This window comes from Paroedura picta, chromosome 9 (genome assembly GCF_049243985.1).
Source record: "Paroedura picta isolate Pp20150507F chromosome 9, Ppicta_v3.0, whole genome shotgun sequence".
Classification (NCBI taxonomy): domain Eukaryota; kingdom Metazoa; phylum Chordata; class Lepidosauria; order Squamata; family Gekkonidae; genus Paroedura; species Paroedura picta.
In genome coordinates this window covers 26,246,101-26,265,051 of record NC_135377.1, presented here as the reverse complement: position 1 = coordinate 26,265,051, position 18,951 = coordinate 26,246,101, and the positions used below count along the sequence as shown (strand labels likewise).

The window sequence follows — 18,951 nt, the reverse complement described above, 5'->3', positions numbered from 1 at the left end:
ACACTATTCCCTCAGGTGTTTTGAGTGCTGTGAATAAGTGGACATTTTCTTGCCGCTTAGTGTAAATAAGTACTTTAGTTGAATGTTTTGTCGTAACTTTTTATTTCTCACCGAATTGCTGCTCCCGAGAATATATGTTTGGCTGTTGGTAAGCATTTCCAAAAAGCCTGATAATGTATTGCTGTTTCATGACATGCCACCAGAGAAAACATATTTTCCAGAAGGAAGGATGGCAGCAATGTTCACGACAGACACTCCAGCTTGCAAAGACATATCCTAGTCTGTCAAGCAGGTTTATCTGAACAATCCAGACACCAAGCAACCGCCAGGGGAGACACTGATTGGCATGAAGAGTGATGATTTCTGGCCAATCACCTCAAAGACAGTCAAAAGTGAGTTCTCTTCATTTACCCACTTTAGTTGTCTTCCTGCTTATTGAACTTGGGGTTGAACTTAAAAGCTGACAGGTTTTTTCCCCAAAAAAGGCAGTACGAATTTCCTGCACGCTGCCATTTCTGACAGTGTGAAGGTTCCCCCATACAGCTATTAGACAAGCAGGCAAAACAGTTGCACTTGGCCCAGCATCAGACTTCCTAGAGTAGAAGAAACAGTCAATCTCACAACACAGGTCTGACTGACACTATCCAGATATTGGGCAAAGTGTACTCAAAAGTTCAGATAGAGAATAGAGTTAATTGACAAAAGCTGAGGAAAAGGCTTGAATGTCACCCTTTCAAGTCAAAAGTTGTGGCAGCTGACAGCTGGAGTGAAGTTGAAAAAGAAAACTGACCAAAAGATTGAAAGCGCTTTTTGTTTGATTTGAGGACTCAGTTGATCTGATTTGTTACAATTGGCAAGAGAAAGCAAGAATGCAATTAATACAGGATAAGACAACCCAACGGAACAATTTTGGATATTGGATAATTGATCATGGATCTAGTGAATGACTTTGTTGCCCCATCCATGAAACCCCATACCACATGTAGGATTCCCAGTTGTCCTCCAGTCTATCAGTATACTTGCAAAGGTTTTGATGTAGGTTACTCCCCTGAAGAGAAGTCTTACGTCCCAAATGAAATAGGATATTCTGATAAATGCCACCTTCAGCTAGATTTGAGTCCAGTAACAGTAAGATTTTGGTCTCTACCAAGAAGATTGTGGGGGTATAATCTTTGAGACCCAAAGCTTCCCCCTTCAGATCTAAGTTTGGTCTCAAAGGTGCTATTGACTTTACAGGTTTTTATTTTTATTTTTGGAACGTAGCCCATCCTCTCTGCCAAAGGCAGACTCAGGGTGGTGGACAATATATTCATTGTGATACAGGTTAGTCACACTAACAATGATAAAATCTAAACATCTAAACAGCTGTCTAAACAGAAGTCTGAAGCCCACCTTAGGACCCTGGATGGGTTGTGATGCAGGAGGGAGTCCAAATTAGATGTTAGCTATTTAACTAGCTTCAACCACAGGCCTGGTAGAAGAGCTCTGTTTAACAGGTCCTGCATAACTCAGTGAGCCCTCTGGGAGCTCATTCCACCAAGCAGGAGCCAGGGCTGAAAAGGAAAGGCTGTGGTCAAGGCCAGCCACATTTCTCTGGAGAGGATCACTAGCCTGTTCTTATTTGCCAAGAGCAAGGCTCTTCTGGAGACATATTTGAAGAGGCGGTCCCTGTGAATCCAGCTCTTCTCTTATAGACTGCCATGGCTACCCTCCTGAAACCCCCTTCAGCTATTGTGAATTTTCACTGTCTCTGTGTTGGAATTACTGTAGTCATCCTCTGATGTTGCAGGGTGGCTGCTGCTTTGTAAACCAAAAGAGAGCCTCAATGTCCGGTCAACTCAAGGAAATGACACAAACTTCCATTTCTTCCTGGGAGTCACACAGAGCAGATCCCTGAGCTTAGTTCTTTCATAGCAATCTACTGCCACCTCCAGGTGCCTCTCTAGATGAATTGCATGGGGTGGTAGTTGACCATGATTCTGTCATACTCTCCGAGCCAAACTAGATGAGTTTTCAGTGAGCTGACTCTGGATTTCCCCAGCTCAACTCACCTTCTGTGCAGTCAGGGGATGATGCCATTTTAAAGATCACAGAGAGGCCTTTTGTGTTTGGAGCTGTGATGTGGGGCAGAGGGGTTCTTGTCTCCCTCTTGCACCACTTTGGCAAGCTGAAATGGCCCTCAGCCGGGAATTATTGACATTATAGCTCCATTGAGGCTTTTAACAAAAAACAGTTGTGCTCCATTGCCTCCCTGCATGGCTGGACCACAAATTATGGCCACTACAATGTCATTAACTGTTTTTTAGTACAGCTAAAGAACAGAGTGAAGCTCTTTCAGGTTTCTTGTAGTCTTTCAGGCACAAATAAGATCTATAGGACAATGACAATGTCACGCCCACTCCTTGCTAGATGTATGAAAAAGCCATGCCCCTTCTTGCCAGAGCAAAAGTATGTGTGCGTGTGCTCATGGGGATGGCTATGGCTACCCACTGGAAGTACCTTGCCAAGACCTTCCCAGAACTGTAGCCACGGAGCCTGCCATAATGTATTGACATCATTGCTGGGATTTAGGTGACCTCACAGGAAAATAAAAGTACCAAACCATTTTTGTTGTTTGTAGTTTCTCTCTTCCAGAGGGTTCCATAGATAACAGGTGTTTATTTCTAGCTTTCAATGAGTCAGCTGGAAATTAAGATGCCATTTGTTATCAGAACTTTTAAAAAGCCCTACAATAATTGCAGGATGAAGCTGATATATAAATATAATCTGATAATGCCACATATAGAGAAACTTAGTGCTTATTAAATTGTAGCTATTTTGGTCCAAGGATCAGAGGGAGCTCTGCAGCCTTGGTGATCCAATATACATCTTATTCACGCTAAGGGGATTAAAATGAGCAGAAACATGCACTGTTTTGCCAGAAAAGGAAGCAGAAGGCTATATTTGCATATTATACAGTTGGATGCAAAGCCATCAATCATCATATTATCTGTACATTGAGAATGATAAATGGCTTTCATTGTGATGAGAGGATTTAATCACATGAGAGCCAGAGAGGGCACATAGCACAAACGCTTCATCTGCAGAAGCAATATGTTATCATTAGGCATATACATCTAAGCATGCCTCTAAAACACCACCATCTATTTGCATACACACACAGGTAACTCTGGGAAAGGTCAAAAACAAACCAATTTTCACTGAAAGAGTCTAGGTTGAATTAATGGGGGGAGGCATACTGTAGAACCCTTTTCCTGAATTTAAAGCATTCTAAGAGTGCTCTGTCGTAATCTCATTCCCATATAATTCTTTACACTGAGGGGGAATAAGAAATGTAGGCGCTTAACCAGTGCATTTTTGTATTATGTATAGTGTTGTACTTAATGATCCCATCAAAAACGACTTCAGAAGCGCTGTCGTAAGGGAAGAGCATAGCCAGAGTCAAACCTTGCCAATCCCATCAACCCATTTTATCAAATACAGAACGTATCTCCCTGTGTATCCACTATCCCGCTTGTATCTGCTTCACAGTTCTCCCGTCAGCATCTTCTGTAAGCCCTCATCAATGTCAAGCTGGGATGTCACGGATCACAGATGGATCTGTGAGTAGGAAGTGCATCTGGGCAGGATTACAACCAGAAATCCTCCAGAACAGATAGACAGGAAACAGGAAGACAGGAGTGTGTAGTATTTGAGGCTCATGTTTGGGAAAAGAGCCAATTAGCATAAGGCAAAAGAGAAGCATTAGAAGCCTAAAAGCGTGAACTGGGCAGCCATTCAGCTGGCAGCCTCTTCTTGCCTGGAGGTCTGGAACAAAAGTAAACAAGAAAGTTACAATAAGTTAAGGTGACCCAGCAGTCCAAAACAGTCTGTGGAGAGGTTCATGGGCTGAATCCAGCCAGCTTTTTCACCTGGTTCCCTTTCTTCTTCCAGCTCCTGTCAGAAACACCTTTTGTTCATGCTGGTCCCATGAACCCCAGCATTACCTTTTTTGTTGAAAGCTTGGCTGGATCTGACACAATGACAGTTAACATTTCCACCAGAACATCTATCCGCACCTGAAGCCCTCTTAATACTGAAAAATATTTATTTACTGCAATATTTATTTTCTGGTCCTCAGTCAAGAGAAGCTTGCAATAAATTGTATATGAAGAATAGAAGAGCCATGAAATAAACAATGTAAATCATCTGCTTAAACACTTAATAAAAGTGGATAATATAAAAACAGGTTTTTATCATTATCCTTCTTCAGTAAGCTCTGTATTCTCAGGAAGAGTTTGGAAGAATAGAAGTGAATCCAACCATCCATCCATCCGTCACATAAAGGATTGTATTCATGGCACATACAACACATTTATCCATGACTCTTCTTCATTGTATTCTTCTATAGGAAGCTTTCTGCCATAATGCATTTACTAGTATGCTGTGTGTGTACCATTAAATATTTGGTGCTATGATACATTGACAATATTATTTTCTCGTTATATACTCTTTGTTACATCTGCAAAGAATGACATTGCTTAGACAAGAGTATTTGCAGTTAGGAAACGATTAGATACCCAGTTCAGACTTGCATAACACAGCGATTATTTTTCAGGATGGAATATATATATATATATATATATCTCAGTAAAAATTGCAGCATCCTTATAGGCTAAGCTAGGGTACATGTGTGAAGGAGACGGAGGAAAGACAGATTGTCGAAGGTACAGGTTTTGTCTCTTTCTCTTCCAGAGCAAAGGTTCCATAGTGCCATTAACTCTGAGTGGCAACTTTTTCTGGCATCTGCCCAGTGCTGCTTACCTAAGATTTTGAATTAGGGATGCCAGTGATCGGGTCGAAATGAACCTATCTACATAAGTGGCAGGATAAAGAAGGGCTCATGGGCAGATGTTTAGAAATGTAGGTTCTATTATGTAAAATTATGTAGGCTGAAGAATGTTTAGCCCTTATGGATTTCTCTTCATTTATCCCAGACCTTTGGTTCAGCAGTAATCTTGTATCAAGACGCTGGGCAGCTTTTCTTATAGTCCAAGCCTATCAGCTGTTTGACCACCAGAAAAAAAACAGGAAATGCATTCTGGCATTCTAACAAAACATGTAATTTACATGCTCCTGGGGAATCTCACTGCAGAGGGGGAAAACCCAAAACTTCAGAGTGCAGATATTTATGCATTGCTGAGATATGGGTTATGCAAAAGTCAAGGTTATAATGACACATTTCTTTTTCTCCAAGCAAGTAGAGAAGGCAAACATAACATTCCCATAAGGAATTTTTGTTTGCTGCTATACATAGGAGACAGATGCTATTTCACGGAGTCAATAGGAAAAGGGTGTCATATTAGTCACATGAAATTACCAGAAAAGGAACTGACATGTTAATGAAACAGAATGATAATGAGTCACATATTTTAATTCAGACTGAATCGTGGCACAAGCCACCTAGGGCTGTGCACAAGTTCTGTTCAAATTAATATAGTTTATTTCAGGTGGCATGTTACTTTGGTTTGGATCCATGCTTCCAGTTATGCTTTTTGAGCCATCCTGGTGTAGTGCTTAAGGGCAGCAGCTTCTAATCTGGAGAGCTGGATTTGATTCCCGGCTCCTACATATGCAGCGATCTGGGTGACCTTGAACTACTCACAGTCCTGTTAGAGCTGTTCTCACAGAGCAGTTTTGTCAGACACTCTTTCAGCCCCACCTGTCTCACTTGTTGCAAGGGGAGGAAGGAAAGCCGCTTTAAGACTCCTTTGGATAGTGCAAAGTGGGGTATAAAAAAGCAACTTTTTTTGTCAGAATGGCATTGAGGTGGAGAACTGAAGATGGCGCCATAAGGAAAGCTGGACTTCTGTTCAGCTCTTAAGCCATGCCGAGGGTCAGGGGCTTCTGCACCTGGCTGACCTGAACAGATACGCAAATCTGCTCACCGGTCGCCCCAGGAACCGGGAACGGTGACCTGAGGGTCCTACAGATCCGTAGGGAGATAGCAAGACCTCCCTGGATTAATAGCGACTTGTGCTCAAGGTCACGATGGCATCTTTGTCGCAAACAACTTTACAAGCTTGAAACGACCAGCCGACCTCACATTCTTCCCAGACCATCATTTACCAGATCGACAGGAGCAGAAGCTGACAGAAGCTGGAACCTACAACAGTAAGAATTGAAAGCTTTCTGGCTTTTCTCTCTCTTCTTCCACAAGCTCTTCCCTCCCCCCCCCCAACCAATTCACAAGCGAATTCCTTCTTTCCCCGAGTGAGAGACTCCCAGCTAATTATACCCATTAACCAAACAAAGAGAGTGCTTTGAAGATTTATGGGTGAAGGTTCAGTGGGGGAATTTGACTTGATACGGACATCGACAAACTGATAATTTGGGATCGCTCGTGCTCCCGCGAGACCTTACGAGACTCTCTGTTTACAGTTTGTGACTGCCTAGAACTATGGAAGAATTAACTAAGGCACAGCTTTTCCATTTGTTATGCAAAGGAAACTCAGAGATACTGAAAGCAGTCAATAAGCTGGAAAAGGAAATTCGTGGGACTAAGGGGGAGCTTTTGGATGGAGCCCAAGGTCCGGAGAGACCAGCTGATGACGCAGCTCAGCTAACAGTAAATCAAGTGAAACTTCAATGTCTGGAAGTTAATCAACTGGAGGGAGAGAGTGCCAGAGATGTAAAAACCCAAAGTATCTTTAAAGAACCTGGAAAAACAGATTCACAGAAGGAAAGTACCAAAAACCTGGAAGTCTATTCAGAGCAGGAAATGACTTGGATCAGCAAAATAAAAAGAGTCTATTCAAAAGCGACAGCAACTAGGAAGCTATCAGGAGATATTTCTGTGCGACCAGAGGAAGAGATCCAGATTGACAAAGGATTCAGAGTCCCCTCAAAGGCGATTACAAGCAAGAATCAAGTAAGAGATTTCTCTGGCCCTGACAGAAGGACAATCAGAAACACTCTACTATGGAAAAAAACACAATTTTCTGCGACCACCTGAAAGATGAGCTGAACAATGGAGTATTCTCCTGGCTTCCTGGGAGAAAAATAGCAGTAGCAACCTCTAGGACAGGTCCAATATATGAAGGGAACTGACTTTATATCATTTAAGACAATAATAGAATATATCCTTATAATAGGTTATACCCTCCTATGTATCAACAACTACTTTGTTAAGAAAGATGGTAATAACTCCTAGATCAGAATTAATATGCGATGGGAATTGAATATGTATGTTAATATGTATGCCAAAAGAGGATGACAAACCATATTTTATAGGCATCAACAAGACAACAGTAGTAATTCTTGGGTCAGGGCCAATTTATGAAGGAGACTGACCTAATATCATTTAAGATAATAACAGAATGTATTCCTATAACAGATCTCACATGTATTAACAATCACTTGGCTAAGAAAAATGGTAAAAACTTCTAGACTAGGAATAATATGTGATGAGAACTAAATATCTATGTTAAAAGAGATGGCAAACCATATCAACTGGTCGCTTTTTCTTTACAACTTCTCTGTAAATGCTTTATATAATAATAAACAATAAAATTATTATAAAAAAAAAGAATGGCATTGAGGTGTTGTTCGCAACTGCCAAAATAACTGGGAATAAACACTTAGAACACATAAAGTCACAGTCATGTATAAAGATAACTCAGTGCTCACACATCATATCCAGGTCATTGTGAATAATAAATTTTTTCTTCATTGTACTAACCTTTCTGTAAGAATAATAATACAGAGAGTCTTATTAAAGCCTCTTCCCTTCTTTGCCCACATGGCCTTAATTTCAAGTGGAGATTCATCAACAGTCATACCTTGACTCAACTTTATTCAACTATAGCATGGGAATTTTACTGAAAAACATGGGCATGTTCTGTTAAGCCTTTGAATCCCAGAGCCAGGAGGCGACATCAGGGAAAGGCCTCTATGCTCTGTCCTTGGCCCTCCAGAGAAACTGGTTGGCCATTGTGTGAGACAGGATACTGGACTAGATGGACTTTTATTCTGCTTCAGGAGGGCTCTTCTTATGTTCTTAATATTAAAACATTAAAAGATGTATTTCTCTTCCTGTGCATATACACATTAGTGAAAAGAATTTTTAGAAACCTTCTTCATTGTACATGAAATGTTATCAGTATTCATTAAAAAGCTGCCTTGCAGCTATCATATGATCTGTGTTAAGATTAATTGCAGTTGCTGTTTATAGTTTGCACATCAATTGTACTGACACTGTAGAATTCCATCACAGCTGTGGACATTATTCTGATCTTTTTTGATGACATTGTTTCCGTTCTTTCAGTTAAAAAGTAGAAATGGCAATATTGTCGCAAATTATCTGAATTAAAGTTCAGCAATGAACTGTGGCCTTCAAGGGTCCTTTTAGTTTCCTATGACTAGGCAAATTTTAAAAAATGGCAATTCTTTGATAACCGTTTGAATATACCTCTTACTGAGTCAAACTTGGCCTGTTCAACTCAGGATTGTCTACTGCGTTGAGCTGGCTAGAGTAAGGTCTTTTGTAGTTGAATCTATCAGCAATTGAACATTTTGAAGACAAACTAGATGCTTTACTGATTAGAAGTGGTCACTGTGCAAATCAGTAGTATCTAGCATTGTTCATGTCAAAATAATTAGTGAGTTAGATTTAACATGGCTTGAATCCCTTAAAAAAGAAAAGAAAAACTTTATTCCAAATTTGCAGTCCATATTTTAAAATGACAGTCATCACCCCTGCTGTTCCTGGAACTATTGCAAGACATGAGACATGAATTAGGAAATGTCTGTGTTACTTCAACACCCACAAACACTTGAACAGAGTGAGCAAACATGGGGAATTAGCTTAGTCCCCAACCCTTGCTGGTCCTTTACCTTAAAAAAATCTTTCACATAGATTTTCTATTTATGTCAAAGATTTGATTATTGTGGAAAGTTTACTTATACTTATTAGCGATATAGAAAGACTACTGCCCTCAATTGCTCCCAGCATTAGGCTCTTCTCCAGGCAGTCCTTCCTTCTCATGAGGTGGCCAAAGTATTTGAGTTTCATCTTCAGGATCTGGCCTTCAAAGGAGCAGTCAGAGCTGATCTTCTCTAGGACTGACTGGTTGGAACTCGCAAGAGTCTTCTCCTGCGCCAGAGTTGAAAAGCCTCAATTCTTTGACATTCGGCCTTCCTTATGGTCCAACTTTCACAGCCATACATTGCAACTGGGAAGACCATAGCCTTGACTAGACACACTTTTGTTGGCAGGGTGATGTCTCTGCTTTTTAGGATGCTGCCTAGATTTGCCATAGCTTTCCTTCCCAGGAGCAAGCGTCTTTTAATTTCTTTGCTGCAGTCCCCATCTGCAGTGATCTTGGAGCCCAGGAAAATAAAATCTTTCCCATCTATTTGCCAGGAATTGAGAGGATTGGATGCCATGATCTTAGTTTTCTTGATGTTCAGTTTCAAGCCAACTTTGGCACTCTCCTCCTTCACCCGCGTCAATAGGCTTTTTAGCTCCTCTTTGCTTTCTGCCATTAGAGTGGTATCATCTGCATATCTGAGGTTGTTGATATTTGTCCCTGCAATCTTGATCCCAATTTGTGACTCATCTAACCCCGCCTTTCTCATGATGTGCTCCGCATACAAATTAAGAAGAAGAAGAAGAAGAAGAAGAAGAAGAGAAGAAGAGTTGGTTTTTATATGCCGCTTTTCCCTACCCGAAGGAGGCTCAAAGTGGCTTACAGTCGCCTTCCCATTCCTCTCCCCACAACAGACACCCTGTGAGGTGGGTGAGGCTGAGAGAGCCCTGATATCACTGCCCGGTCAGAACAGTTTTATCAGTGCCGGGCCCAAGGTCACCCAGCTGGTTGCATGTGGGGGAGCGCAGAATCGAACCCAGCATGCCAGATTAGAAGTCCGCACTCCTAACCACTACACCAAACTGGCTCTCAGTTGCCACATAGGCAATGCGACATAGGCAATGCGACAGTATATGGCCTTGCCGAACTCCTTTCTTAATTTTGAACCCATCAGTGATTCCATGCCTGGTTCTCACTGTTGCTTCTTGACCTGCATATAGGTTTCTCAAGAGACAGATAAGATGCTCTGGTATTCCCATCTCTTTAAGAACTTGCCACAATTTGTTGTGCTTCACACAATCAAAGGCTTTAGCATAGTCAACGAAGCAGAAGTAGATGTTCTTCTGGAACTCCCTAGCTTTCTCCATGATCCAGCATATGTTGGCAATTTGATCTCTAGTTCCTCTGCGTCTTCAAAATCCTGCCTGTACTTCTGGAAGTTCTCAGTCCACATATTGCTGGAGACTAGCTTGTAAGATTTTGAGCATAACTTTGCTAGCATGAGAAATGAGTGCAATGGAGTAATTAAATAGCTTGGGCCAAAACTCCACCTCCCACCTGAGCTAGTCACATTGTTTGGGAGCTAACCAATAAAGGAGGATGAATGAGTCACCCTCTGGTTGATTAACAGTAGGTTTTGCTAAATGGGAGCTACTCAGATAAGAGCTCTTTTCCTTCTCAAGCTGCCTTTTGTTTCAAGTAAGTTAGTCCTTCTAGGCTTGGATTAAAGGATTAAGGGGGACTTTAATTGAGTAGCCTCCCCAGTTACAAGAGGTATGTATTTGTAGGAAAAAACAAACATTCAAAGACTTTGAGAATCAGCTTAACATTTTACAGTTAGTTTTAAATTGGACCCCTTTTTTAAACTCAAGATATTTGAACATGGGGTACAGATTGGTTTGTTATTTGTTTCCCTTTTTTATTAAAAAAAAACAGTAAGTTAAGACCATTATTTGAACTCACTGTCCCTATATGGATCCCATTAAAATGGTCTTCCAGGAATGAAAGCAGTAAGCCGTAAGCCGCCTTTTTCATAGTGGGGCCATCAGTCCTTCTTGCATGCAAAGCAGAGGCTCTTCCACTGAGCTACAGCCCCTCTCCCTTGAGTTGCAGGTGCCCCTTTTGCAAGCAAAGCATGTGCCCCATTATCAAATCATTGCCTTTCTCCAACCTTTTATACTGTTTTTTTCTTTAAAAAGAATAAGCTTCTACACTGGAATTAAATTTTAAAAGTAGCACACAAGGATGGCCTTGCTTGCACAAATCAGCCATTAGAATCATTGTAGCTATGCATATCTGTAGAATGGAGTAAAAATAGTCTATTCCTTTAAGCCTTTTTGCCATAGGCCACCAAGGCTGTGTTCCCAAGAACAGAATGTTCTGTGCTTCCTTCGGCAAGTAAATCTTCACTCTCCCATCAAGCAAACCATTTTAGTATTGATTCAGTAGTGATGCTCATGGGGCTTTAGAAATGAGGATCATTCAGATCTGAGGAGATGAAACTGTGAACAGGTTTTTTTCCTACAAGGAAGCTGGATTTTACCTTCTTTCCCCTTCATCCATTCTTCTGAAGCTCAGGAAAAAAAATTCCTTCTTTATCTGCAAAAATTCTCAGCAGTCTTGAAAATATAATGGTCCCCTGGCTGAAATTTAATTACTGCCTTGTGAATCCTTGCCAATTTCTCTGGATAATTCTTTGTGACTCTACCTTGTGTGTTCCTCATGGTGGTTTATGACACCATTTGACCTGAGTGGTTCTAAAGCCTCCTGGCCTAATTTAAAGACTTAATATTCAGCTGCTCCCACTCTTAAGTCCTCATGGGGGAGGTCTTTTTCCTGCCACAAATAAGATTTCTCATTTTCCCAAATGTAGCATTTGTACAACAGCAAAAAATTCTATCCCTTGAGGATTCCTCAGATAATTTTCCATGTGACAAACCGCCAATTAATCAATTTAAACTACATTGTCATTGGAGGCTCTTCTCAGATGTTGCAACCATTGGTACAAAGCTTGTATGAAGACTTGATAACCAGCTGAACGTAATAGACAACTATTCCTTTCTAAATCCCAGTTACTCTTCTGCTTGCCTTCTTTATGTCTCCATGCAGAATCCCAGGAAGTTATCTCAAACTGTCTTGCAATGTCAGGCTGCAGGCCAATGGTCCTTGCACATATACAGTCCACTTCCTATGATGGGTCAGCTGCAATAAATGGGAAAGAAATAAAGAGCAACATCTTGGGCAAGCCAAGCCTTCTCCTTCTGGATCTTGGCTAAGGATGTTTTATTATTGTTACAACATTTGCATCCCGCCTTTCCTTGTGGCTCAAGTTGGTTAAGGATCCAAAGTCTGTCAGATTCTCCTCCTGTCTAGCCACCTGACTGATATTCCTCAGCCTTTTTTTGGAATCCTCAAGCAAAATGCTTAAATCAGAGCTGTCAAACTCATTTGCTATGAGGGCGGGAACTGATGTAAATGTTACTCTGTTGGGCCAGACTGTGTGCCTTAAAATGTAATGCCAAGTACCGTAGACAGATTTTATAAAAGACACAGGAAAACCCAGTTAACAATATTATTTTTTTCTAAAAATACAGACAAAACCAATTGGTTCCTAGGAGTGAACCTGGAGGAAGCAATTGATTTACTGGGGAATCCATAAAATCCCCTCTTCGATCATATGTAAGACTAGTTTTTTTTTTTTCCAAGGGATACCCTGAAGGGTGGGGATGATCTTACCTTTCCATACAAATTAGTTCCTTGGTGTGTATATAGCACTTTTAGGAGATGAGTCATTTTCTTTGTAAGTAAACAAGGTCGTTTTCTACACACCTCATATGCCCAACCTCACTGGCAGTCTTTAAGCAGCGGCTGGATAGTAATTTATTGTGAATGCTTTAGGCTGATCTTGCATTGAGTAGAGGGTTGGACTAGAGGCCCTGAATGGCTTCTTCCAATTCTATGATTATATTCTCAGCAGCTAAGCATGACTACAGTCCATATCTCACACGTTGTTTCTTCTCCCCTTTCTGTCTTACGTCTGAAGATCTCAAGGACGCACACTGGACTTCCCCCTCTACCACTCCATCACCACCCTGTGAAGCGGTCCGGGTTGAACAACCAGCCCCAGGTGAACCAGACAACAGGTTCCTGGCCCTGGGTGGGAGGGGAAAGGGTCTGAATTTGGCTTTTCCAGATCACCTTGACTGCCAATTATCCTTGATTTACCACAAAAGCAATGGGATTAGGGGAATGTATGGTGGAGAAGCTGCTTCTGAAACCTCAAGAGGGGTGGGGACTTTTTGTCGTCCTGCAACCTCTTTTCCTTCATGGGCTGAGAATGGGTCTGGGGGAAAAGGAAGGTCGCCATCCTTCACCCTACCCACCACCCACTCTGTATCCTGTTTCCATAGCTTTTTCAGACATGTGGCAGAAATAGCAGTGACCCTTTTCCCCTTTGTTCCTCCTACTGGCTTCTGGGGTTATCTTTCCCTTCAGATCAGTAAACACAAGAGAGCCCAGTTGCCTCCCAGTCCACATGCCAGCCATCATTCTGCCCCTCTCTCCTTGTCCCTTTGTCAGCAAATAACCATTTTATAATTATTATTATTTTATTTTTGTATTCCTCCCTTCCCTGGCAGATCAGGGTGAATAACATCAGATTTAAAATACATTTATCAAAATACAAATACATTAAACATACAACATAAGTTAGGTATTTTGATCAAAATTATACATTTAAATTATACCTTTATAAAAATTTTATGTTTGCGTGCCTACTCTCAACATCCTCATGTATGGCGTTTTGTGTGTTGGTGGCAGCACTGGCCACTGCACTCTACCCCACCATTGGCTTTGCCAATCCTTGCTGAGTTACAGTCAGAGGAGGTGGGGAGGGGGAGCACACCTCCCCCCCCCTACACACACACAGTTTTACCTCAGACTTGCCTCATGGCTTTTGACTTTCTATTTCTTGATCGTTTTGACCAGACATGCTTGACTATGTGTGCCCTCTACCCTGCCCTCCTCCCGACAGCCTTCTGACTTCCATCTCTCGGACCGGTTGCTCATGGACCAGATAAGAGCCCTGGGCAAGCCAGGTCCAGTCTCCAGGCCATAGGATCTTTCAGCCCTCAGCCCCTCTTGTTAATCATCACCCCTTGTTCCCCTCTCCCATTACCTGGCCACTTCAGTGCACCTCCTAAATCGTGTTTCAAAATGTATTTCCAAAATAGATTTTTGCCACACTCCTCCCAAGTTTTGCCATTTTGTAAACATTTCTTGGGTCTTTTGAGAATATTCCTGCTTGTAAATCATCACTCACCAGGAGGTGGAGTTTGAAAAGAGGGCAGAAGAATAAAGGGGATAGTGTTGGTGGAGTTAAGCTGAATATTTCACATATATAAGATAGATAGATAGATAGATAGATAGATAGATAGATAGATAGATAGATAGATAGATAGATAGATAGATAGATGGAAGGAATCTCTAGGGTCATCTAGTCCAACCCCCCACAGGATGCAGGAAATTCACAACTACCTGCCTACCCACAGTTACCCCAATTCCATGCCCAGATGATTGTTTACTTTGTGGAAGCCTCTTAGGGCAGTTAGAGTAACATAAAACTTTTAATGCTGTAAAATTGGGCTTTGTATATTTTTAGAACAAGAACTATTCCAGTTCTAATACCCCAATGCGATAAAGAAATGTTACTTACCTTGTATGTAATGGACATTGTGGACATAATTCAATAATAATTGTTTCAGCAATAAAACCACAAAGTCGAGTTATTTTTCCAATAATATATATTAAGAAATCAATCATATGGATTAAGAATCTCAGTGCCTGTTAACTGGTGTTGATTAAAAATAATATCTGGATTGTTCACTGATGAATGTGTTTTGATAAAAACGATCTGTCAACCTTGCCTCTTGTTTCCTGTTGCAGAAAAAGAAATGCACCGAGTTTAGTCCTAATCATGTTTTTATACACCACAGAAAAACATACTATGGCCTAAACATTTGAAAGTGCCTGACTGAAGGATCTCTGTAGAAATGCTTTGGCGCCACCATGTGGCTTAACACAGTATTGCATGTCTTTAAGTTTTGTAGAAATGTGTGGCAAAATTCCTGTACAAATCAAATTTAGAGTTAAATTTAGAGCCATTTGTCTGGTTAATTCTGATAACAAACAACAAGGCTTTTTCTGACACATGTAAGAATGCATTTTTGATTCAGAGCTGGGCAAACGCTAAGAGTGGTGGCCTCAGGAAGTGCATATGTTAGAAGGTGGGCTCCAAATTAGATACCTTAGAAAGACTACTTGAAGCAACAACTAATAGATTTTTCTTTGCCACCCAGCGAGCCTTTTGGTTTTGCTTTTATACTTAAGGTCATTCCTCACAATAATTTGACCACTGAGGAAGACCCCTCGGGGTCAAAACGTGTTTGGTTCATTCTGCTGGTCGATTTCATGTGCAGTTAGAAACGTGTTGTTTTTAAATTATGGTGACCATATATTTTTAAGATGTTGAATTAGTTCACTTTATGAAATAAATATTTGTAAAAAATTTAAAACATTATTTTTGCAGCTCATCCTTTGGGTTCCTAATAATTCCGATAACAAACGAGACTCTGGCATGCTGACTGGTCATTCGATCCCAGAGCTTTCCTTGATTAAAACGTTATTGGTCCTAAAGGTACCACTGGACTCTGTTCTGCTGCTTCAGACCAACAAGGCTGCCCTCTTGAATCTATCCTAGTATGGATGTTATATTTCAGCATAAACCAGATCTACAAAACAGGACTGCCTGTGCTGGTCCATTAGCATGCTTAGAAACAACTCATGTGTGGCTGGAGTACATTTATGAGAATGAAGATTATGACTTATTGAAAATTTTGAGATTAAGGAAGTTTGAAACAGACACATTAAACCTGGGAGGTCTGTCGTCATAACAGTCTTGGATTTACAGAATGCCAAAGATGCGCTTCTGCCTTCAAGTTTACAAGACTGTAAGATCCAGAGATTTGAAAGAGTTTTTTCCAAGGACTTCTCATATATGCTGCTAAGGTTTTGTGTCAAAGTGGTTTGCTTAGATATTGTGGTGCAAGGTTTTTGTAACATGTCTCCATCTTCTCTCTTCACTTTAATATATTGATTTGGACACTTGTTTGGTATACATTGTTTAATGGTAGCTTCCCCCCCCCCCCAGTCTGTGTTATAGCTTTGCAGCCATCTACTATTGCTAGTCTGGTTTGTCAAGATGTGAGAAGACCCAAACATCCTCCCACAGCAGGGCCAACTTATATCTGGACTGGGCCTCATGCATTCCAAATGAATATTCACCGTAATTCCAGGCAGCCTCAAAAATATATATAGTGTCCTTGCATCAGACCATTAATAGTTCTTTCCCCACAATGGCCAACCAGATAAAAAAGCAGATATTTTTGTTACATATCTGAAATTGTGAGAGAGAAATATGCCCTGACAAGTGGAGGCAGATCCTCTGAGAGAAGAGAAAGAGAACGGCATCTCAGAGGGCTTCCTTTCTCTAGTAAGGGCTTTCAGAAGGACAAGAGCCCACTAATTAGGCACAAACCTGTGCTTTTTCATTGCTCAGACATCTGTGGCCTTTGATTCATCCATCAGGAGTGGAATTAGATCACTTGAATTAAGAGCATTCTTCCCAAACTCTTATAGCTTCAGAATCTAGCCACTATTTTATTGGACCTTTATTGTGTCTGCTCAAAAGGACATGCTTTTCTTCAAGATATGAATAGTGGTAAAGTGAGCCTGTTTTGAACAGTGAAAACAAATGGAAGTTGAAAAGTCACATATCCTCTCCTTTCCTCCGTCCGGCTTCAAGGCAAGTGTGCCTGCAATTAGCATTTTGCAAGCAAGGAGACATCTCCTTTTCCTTTCCACCATGATTTTCTCTTTCTCTTTCCTGAACTTCCCCCACCCACAATAGTCTCTCGCCTTTTCTTGCTTCCTTCTTTCCTTCCCACCCATCAGTTCACATACCTTCATATATACCTCCCTGACTTCAGTTTTCCATTTTCTTCCCCCATGTAGCTTTTCCCCATGAAAAGTCTGACCCGGTTGCCAGCTGCTGGGCTGGGCTACAAAATGGGGGACCTGTAAGGACTTCTGGGATGGCTGGAATGCTACGTTTCCCTATATCTTACTCCTCAGACGATTTCTCCTTCCTTCCTTCCTTCCTTCCTTCCTTCCTTCCTGGCAGCCTATGTATCCCCAGATTTCCCTGCTCACTTCTCTCCTTCCCACTCACCGAACAACCTAACTTTTATCTGTTTCTCCTCTTCAGCTATTTATTTGCTTCATACATTCCACAAACCATTTTAATACTGTTCTCTCCTCCATCTTACCCTCCCAACAACCCTGTGGTGTAGGTTAGCCTGAGAGTGGCCCATGGCTACCGAGCAAGTTTCCATGGCAGAGTGGACTTCTCATTCTGGGGCTCCCAGCTTTTAGTCCAGTGTTTCAACCACTACACCATACTGGCTCTCATAAATTTGAGAAATTAATGCATTGAGAAATTAATGATGAAAACTAAGATTAAAGCACGGATTCTTTGGAACGGTAAAGAAATCAATCTAATGGGCGTTTACATCAGTTTGTATGTTAAGTTCCTTTTCTTAGCCAGCTGGAAGTAAATCCCCTGGAATACCTCATTTAAGAGAGCATCTCTCTGATCAATAGGAGAACACATTCCTGTGCTGTAGGCCATTCTCACTTGCAGTGTGAGCAATGGGAAATGGAGCAGAAGGATTTGGTCACCTTTTCCCTGCCTCTTCCTTTGCCCTAACCTCACGGAGCTCCACTTCCTTTTCTGACTTCCCATACGAGAACTCAGGAATAGAATATATGCTCTCAAAGCTAGTATGGAATAAAATTATATTCCCTTTTTCATGCAATCTAGTTTTATTTTAAAATACACATGCACTCTTTGTATATGAATGAATAAATGTGTGCACATGTTTCTCTGCCACCTCAGCAGCATTCTGTAAAGACAAATAAGAAATCTCAGAACTTTAATCCGTGCTTCTCACATGGAGACACACAAATGCTGCCATCGTTGTTCTTCCTTGTGTCTTCTAACAATGTGCACGTGTTTGTTCTTTATGGTTGTACATGTAGCCTTTCCTTTTGCTCATAGGACAAGCAGACTCCAGGGAAGCCAAGTCTTGCTCCCCTGTCTCTGTAGCCTTACCTGCCTGCCAGTATGAGCAATCAACTGGAAAAGAAAAAGAAAGTGGAATGCAGGCAAAAATAAAATTGTTTACTGATGTCTGTCAGTGTAGTTATTTGTACAGCTCGCAATTGTAAATAATAGAAATTAATGGCTCAATATCAGTCTTAATATGCAGGCTTCTTAATATAAATCTTCCAGTATTGTAATTCACTAGTACAGGTCTTCCAAACATCCTTATCCATTGTTGTTCCTCTATTTATTTCTGAAACAGCCTAGGGGGTGGGACGTGTCTGGCTGTGCAAGTTGGAATATAGCCAATCAGGGTGCATCCAGCTTTGTCCTGATTGGCCCTGCCCCTGCAGCTCCTGCTGTCCGGCCCTGGACTCTAGCCTCTTTGCTCTCAGACACCTCAGTGCCTGGAGCCAGCAGCGAGTGAGGGGGCCCTGGGCAAAGGGTCGTGGTGGAGGGCTTGCTAACGAGGGCCGCCTGGCCTGCTCAAAAGGGCCTCCCGGACTGCTGACTGCCTGCTAAGGAGGTCTGTCTTGGCCCTGCTAATGAGCTGGCCAGCCCCCGCCCGCCTCACTTGATTTGGCTGTGAGCTGCGGCCCAAAGCCACCTTAAGCTGCCTGGCCAGGGGAGGGGACCCTTTCAGGGCCCGTTTTTAGGAACAGGGTTTGAAGCTAGTATGCATATAAGAGAACCCAAACGGAGTCTGGATTAAAATTCACCCGTTTTCAAGGTAAACATCTTTTCTTCAGTGACTATACCCTCTTTTTAAACTCCCAAGATATTTTTTCTATGTTTATCACCTTACAATATAAATTGGCCAATTTCATTGGAAAAGAGTCTGGGGATATATAAACGTCTCCAGAACCTGAGACTGCTTCACTC

At 41.5% G+C, this 18,951-nt stretch overlaps 1 protein-coding gene across 9 annotated transcripts in view; it reads left to right on the top strand.

Moving 5' to 3' along the window:
- Positions 1–18,951, top strand: part of RALYL (RALY RNA binding protein like) — a 298,190-nt gene that overhangs the window by 176,193 nt on the left and 103,046 nt on the right. The window contains exon 1 of one of the 9 annotated variants that reach the window (XM_077352020.1): positions 12,957–12,975. The exons of the other annotated variants lie outside the window; for them this stretch is intronic. The gene's annotated coding sequence lies outside the window, so the exon portion shown is untranslated. Of the gene's footprint in view, positions 1–12,956; positions 12,976–18,951 lie in introns of those variants that run through there. 9 annotated transcript variants of the gene reach the window in all.